The 6887-nt window shown below is 39.7% G+C and overlaps 1 long non-coding RNA gene across 1 annotated transcript in view; it reads left to right on the top strand.

Moving 5' to 3' along the window:
- The window catches only part of LOC113950804, an 8748-nt gene extending 2512 nt beyond the window's left edge, over positions 1-6236 (top strand). The window contains exon 2 of the long non-coding RNA XR_003528890.1: positions 6124-6236. This is a non-coding gene — a long non-coding RNA (uncharacterized LOC113950804). The remainder of the gene's footprint in view (positions 1-6123) is intronic.
- The last annotated feature ends 651 nt before the right edge of the window (positions 6237-6887 follow it).

The following is a 6887-nucleotide window of genomic DNA, read 5'->3' as shown; positions in this document are numbered from 1 at the left end:
CCCCCGGCGCTTCTCCTGCCCGCCCGCACCCACGGGCCGGGGCAGGTGAGTGGCTGTCTCCGTGCCCATCGCCGTGGCCGTCACCTGCCTCCTCGCCACGGGCCGACGGTTCCCCCCGGGAAGCCCTGCGAGAACAAGTTGAGATGCTCCTACCGCGAACTCTCCTCTGCCCGCCCCGGTCCGTCCCTACCCGGAGGAAGGCAGGCGTGTGAGAGCTCCGCGAGGAGCACCTGTAAATCCCCCAGTGACGGCCATCGTAACCATCACACCGCAAATGGTCACCTCTTCTTCCCACCTCGTCAGCTGCCAACTCCCCATAACATTCACAGATATGTAAAGTTCATAGCAATGAGGCAACTGGGGCCTGACTCTCAAGACCCACAGCTTAGATAGATGACAAGGTGAGAGCGAACATGTGAACTCCCAAATTCATTAAAATGAGCGCTCTTGCTTTATAAGGTGAACAGATTCCCCTACCCACCCCAGAAAAATAACTGTGAAGCACCAACCTTCCAGGTCTGATCTGACATCCTTCCCTGGAGAGCAGTCCCTGCCACATTAGCCCAGTCAATCAAACACACCACTATAGAGGTAACAGGACGGAGCAAGTGTAATGACCGTTTTGCATCCCGTGTTACAGTCCAGCATTTTGCCTTGCTCAAGTCTTGACAAAATAACAGGATACACCCTCAGTAACAACATGCCCCTAATATTATGCATCACTTGAATATTAGTGGTTGGTTGTAGGGCTGGTCAACTTCTGCAAACAGCATTCTTGGCCCTAAATAGTATTTCAGCTGATGTGGGGCGAAAAGGAATTACTGTTTGCCTATAAAGTATTTAGCCCCAAGATAAATCCTTGGCTAAAGCTACAACTGGACATCACATGCTTCTCCACCTCTTGCCAAAAATAACAAAGAATTTCTTTATTTACTTGCACAACTACACGTACTCTGCTATTTTTTCTCACTACTTGTTCCAGTATCTTCCACATGTCTGCTTGATTTTAACCTTTAATTAGGTCCAATCCTTGTAACAAAGATTGTTAGGACGTGAAGTCAGAATTGGAATTAATTAACTGGAGAAGACAGAGTTGTTGTACAGAAATACTAAAACACTAAAACCTAACATTGGGGTTACTACCATAACACCACCAATACTCAATCTTGTAAGTAATGAGACACATAATTTAGGGGTGAGGAAAAATAGGTGGTTGTCAATGTTAGCAAATTATAGCTCTCAGGAGCTGCTCATCATATATATTGCTTACTAATTTTATAAATATTAATCAAGCTTCTAAAAAATACCCTACATAATTATTCCTATACATTTTATTAACATATAATCTGTTACAAAAGATAAATGTTGCTGAACATTATTGTTGATTACTTCACCATACAAACTCTAAAATGACTTAATAAATTATTAGGTGTATGCTAATTCAATCTCCATTTAATCTGCAAACTTAAATTGGTGCACACCACCCCAAACTGTGATCTACTGACTAGTCTCAACATAATTTTTACAGCTGTTTTTTAGGATCTGTTTCTTGCAATTTTGTCATTTTTCAGCATGCAACTTCTTATCACTTGATAACCAAAACAATCCAAAAACAGTTGTAAACTTGAACGATACTAATCCTCTAAAAATAGACAAAATTATGAATCCAATGCCCCACGGATACGTTTGCACAATTTTAACCAACTTCTAGAAACATTTTAATTTAGGTTTAGAAAAGAAGGAGTGATTTTGGTGTCATTAACCTCTCTTATTGTACTGGTCTCTCGCTAGAATTTTTGAGTTGGTCGTGTTTGCTAAAAAACATCACCTCCCAAAACATGTCACCACTGTCAGTTTTGTCCTCACATTAGTCTTTGCTAATTAGATCAAGCTAGGCTTCCCCTCAACTTGAAACAGGAGTATCATCAGTGTGTAATCAAACTCTCAAATCTCTTCGAAACTCCTTCAGTTGCTTTCGTGGAGCGTAGAATCTCTTTGAAGATCCATCATTTGTACTTACTGGGAGCTGTTCCAGTGAAAGACTTCCTTGTTGTTCAAGGAACCTTGCTCACATTTCATCGGATTTAGGGCCCAAATGGCACTTGAGGGCTGGCCAGTGCCACTAAGGAGCTGAAGAGCTGAACCTCCTCCATCAGTCAGTGACTTGTAGGGGCTACTTTGGCCACAAAAGCGTTTTTAACTGCCCCCAACACATGGCAAGATAACATTATCAGCGAGTTTTAAACACTCTGAGGAACATTTCTATCAGAGGTTAAACGTGACTGTGTCTGAGAAGACCTCACATGATTTTTTTTTTCTCATCTGAAAAACAGTAAGCAGTTCCTTGCCCTAATTTTGTCTTGGCAGTACATTCGTGCTGGCAGGCAACTGAGGGGTTAATATGGAAACTCCTGTTACACCTGTAAGTACTGTGGACTACTGATACCGTTTGGAGGGGAGTGTTTTGTTTCAAAGTACTTAAGTAACTCAGTGGAAGGAGGCCCATGTCATTTAGATTCACTTATCCAGTTCAGCATTGAAACACACACCTCCACAGGCTCTTGTTGCTCCCTGTTTCTATGCCTTTGCAGAGGAGAAGCAGTAGTTTGGTGTGAGTGCTCTGAGTGAAAAGAAGAAACAGAGGTTAGAAGAAGGTATTTCCAACAGACGCAATCTATTATGCAGCAAACAGAGATGATCTAAGGACAAACACAGGCTGGAAGCTTTTGGCAGGACACCTACCAATGACATTTTGTGCTATTTTTGTTATCAAAATCCCAAGCGTAGACACAGACCAAAAACTCTTTGGCTAGAACAATTTGTTTTACTCACCAAATTGCTATAAGCTATATCATCAAAACACTTTTTACAGCCAGTACGAGTTGTTTGTATCAGCTTATGAGTTGTTTATATCAGCGGGACCCTTAATTTTTGACCAAACTTGAGTCCCGAGCAAGGATCTGCTATTAGAGCAAAGCCACAAAGATAAGGACGGGAGAAGGCAAGACCACGGGGCTGTAATTCCATCCCCCAGGCCCTGCACTGTCCCTAATAACACAGGGTGCAGTTGCATGAAACAGCAAGCCACACTCCATCGCTGTGAAAAGAACTGGTCTCTTAAAATTTCCTTGATCTGCTCTCCAGGCACCCAGTTAAATTTTCCTGGTGATAACTCTCCATTGCTGACATCGAACTTCCCATTTAGCAGACTCGACTCACCCAGCAGAAAAGGGTTTTCTTGGGTGAGTCGCAGCAGCTCAGGAACATCAGAGCTGACACAAAGAGGAGGGCAGAGTTTTTTGTTGTCAGTTAGCAGGGAGAGCTGTGCAGGCTTCAGTTGAGTTTCCTGGGTAGAAGTTATGAAATCCAAACAACCCAGAAGCTGGTTGGCAACCACTGAAGGTGTCCAGGCCTTCCCCTGACCCTGAAGAGTACGAGCAGCAAGTACAGATCAGCACAAAGACGGTGGAACAGGGGAAGGGTAGACTGAAATAGTATTTAGTTTTTCACACAGTATTTAACAATCTGTTAAGCAGGGAATTAATTCATGGTAGGATTTCAAATTATAGTATAACTTTACAGTTTTTCACAGTAATTGGCTGAAAATTTTGATGCTTACAGTATTTATCCTTCCAAAACAGATAAGACTGGACAAAGTTAACTATTTTTTTTTATCTTAAGAATTCCTTAACTGATGCAACTGTCCCTGAATTATGACTTGTATTATGAGAAACAACCATTCAGTGTTGTGCATTTGGATTAAAATTTTTCAGGATCGAAATTCCTGCTGAAACATGTAAAGAGGTCAGGGTTAAACTGACAAAAGGTGCTTTTTTAAAAACAAGAAAATTTGAATTTATACTTTCCACTGATTACCATCATATTCAGATAAGCATGGTTCAAAGTTCCCCAGCTCCCCTCCCTGTAGAGTTGTTTGCTAGACATATCCAAAATCCAACGTTCTGTTGCTGGGTGTAAATGGAAAATTACTTTCAAATTTAAAGCAAACATACACTTTGCTCTTTTTGCAACAACTGGAAGGTCAGTTGAGAAGCACTGTCTTTCCTCAATTAAAAAACATGCAGGTTTCTCTGTGCAGTTTCCACTGAGTTGTTTGCAAAAACAAGGACAGACATTCAAACACAAATTTCACCTTTTATTTCCACTTTATTGTTTTGCATCTTTAACACAGGACTGGGAAAAAAAAAAAGGGCTGGAGGGTGAAAGAGATTTGTTTATTGTTTACTGTTTAACTTACAAGTTAAACAGCCCGACTCCTCATGAGATTTAAAAGCTACAAAGCCCAGAACACACCTTCCAAGGGCTCCTGGTGGTTTGTGGGCCTTTGTGCAAGGGGATGCTCATGCCAATGTTCATTTCATGAAGACATCACCATTCCCTGAGCATGTCCCAAGGTTTGCATGAGGAGCCATCCACTGTGGCTCTTCCAAAGAAGAAAATCAGAGTAAAAAACCTTCCTCTGATTGCCTGTCTTTCTGCTTGTTTCTTCCTCAGCCTTTAAAACCCAGTTCCAAGAAACCTCCCACACCATCTTGACATTGCTATTGCAAATTCTGCCAGTTAATGGTAACTCCTGGGAAATTAACTTGTCTTGTATATAAAGATAATGACAGGGTGACTAACATGGTAATTCTTAGAAAACATAGAAGGAATCTTGAAAATCTTTTTGGTTAGCATGTAGATAAAAGCTGGCTGACGTGAGATGAAATGCACACCTCATCCAAACTAAATCACTAATCCTCTAATTTTTCACATCACAGAAAGGCAGAATGACTGCACTGTAGAATCATAGAATCACTGAAATTGGAAAAGGCCTCCAAGATCATCAAGTCTAACCTTTAATGGATGAGAGACAACTATACACCAAGCAGCTGAAAAAAACATGGAGATGGAAAAAATATCAAGAATTTATCTTGATATTACATAAATATTTACTGCTTCAATTTAGGATTTATGGAATTTCACTCTCTCTTTCTCTTTTTAATTTTTTTTTTTGATAATTGCTTCTTTTCAATCTTATTTTCTTTTAAGTGCCACAGTTGTTGAAACAGCCAACTGGGACAACTATAATTTTAAAAAATGCCACTTTGCGAATTGTCATGGATGATTTTGTTCAGGGATACTGTGAAATGCTTGTGCTCATATGGTATCAATAGGTGTAGATTTAACAGATGCTTCATTGCTGTGTTTTAAACTATGCTAAGTTCTTGTTCATATTTAAGAGGACCAAAAAGAGTTAAAGAAATGCAATCTCCTATGGGAGATTGCATTTTAATATCTTTACTGGATCATGTAAATGCTAATGTATCATGGCATTGTATTTTTCAGACTATATTTTCATTTTCAGTCTGGATTTCCTCTTTTTGTAAGAGCCATAGAAGTTGATAATTTCTCATGCACCTTAGGAGATCCACAAGGAAGGGTCTATCTTCAGGAAATGTGTCATGATAATGTTCATTTGTAGTTTGAAACTGTAAATTTTCTTGCAAGAGTCTTTCTAAATAGCTATTTTCTTGTAGTCATTAGTCTTTGTGGTGTCTGAGTGTCTTTCATGTAAGTATACTTAATAATTACATTTTTATTCTCTCTCTCCAGCGTGAAAATAATTTGAAGTGATTGTTAGGATTAACCAATGTTAAATGTGTACAAAATTACAGTATCTTTCTAGTTTTGAGGTGCTTGGAGAGGACAAATATGTTTTACACTACACCATAAAATGGTGAGAATCTGATATAATCTGAGAAATATACCATCCATGGCAATCAATGAAAAATAAGATAATCCATTACCAGATTAATGATATCCAGACACTGGGAAAAAAGTATTTACTCTACATAAAAACTTAAAACCACATTGAAACGCTTTTTTCTACAAAGAAGAAAAAATATTTTTAAAATTAAAAACCACACATATTTCAAACTAAAATTCCAATGAGATAGTGCGGATTTGTAAAATCTTTAATAGCAAATATTTGGGGGGTTTTCTGGTGTTTTGAAATAAGCATCATCTCTGCACCCTACATTTCAGAATATTCATAAGGTAGTATGCAATAATATTACAACCATTTCATTTTTACAGTTGAGTAATCACTTCTTTTTTTAGTGACTGATACATGGCAAGATCAAGGGCTGCAGACAGATGAAGACCACAAATGTTCCAGCTGACCTCACTTTCCAAAATGCATCATTCCCACAAATAAACATCATTAAACATAAGCAGGCTGTCAAATTACAGAATTAAAACATAATCCTGCATTACTCAAGTGAGACGTTGGTTATTAGCAGGTCTACTGACTCCAGGAAACTGTTTACATGAATAAAGATTTCTGGGGTTGCGCTTTTGCAACATATTCCAAAGCCAGCCTGCAAAGTAAATAGTCTGATTAACTGACTCCTAGCTTAGGCGGCTGTTTTACCGTGACAAAGAGAAGTTTTATCTTAATGCCGAATATCTCACACTCCCCCACAAACGGCAGCACACGGGAGCGGAGCCTGGTTTAACTCCGGCGAGCACTGAATCACATCCGAGCCTATTTTAGAATTAAACGGAAGATGACCTCGTTACCTGGGTCCCTCCTACGTCGCCGGGAAAGCACTTGGGGACGGAGCCAGGCTTTGCTATCAGCAGCTAAAGCCCAACCACGTTAAAAACAAAACCCAAACCGAGCAAAAACCCCCTTTTGTTGCATTGGTGTAAGGTCCTGTTACTAATCTGTCTGTGGCACAAATCCCTCCTGAGAAGCAGTTTTACCCGAGTCGACTTGCAAGTGGCTTGAAAATGTTCACTTACACCCTCCCTTAGGAGTTTAATACATCAGGAACTTATCCATATGTTTTCCTACTTTTTAAAAGCAGATATCCTTATTT

The sequence above is a fragment of the Corapipo altera genome, unplaced genomic scaffold, assembly GCF_003945725.1.
Source record: "Corapipo altera isolate COAL_440 unplaced genomic scaffold, ASM394572v1 78, whole genome shotgun sequence".
In the NCBI taxonomy this organism is placed as follows: Eukaryota; Metazoa; Chordata; class Aves; order Passeriformes; family Pipridae; genus Corapipo; species Corapipo altera.
This window is presented reverse-complemented; position numbering and strand designations above follow the sequence as displayed.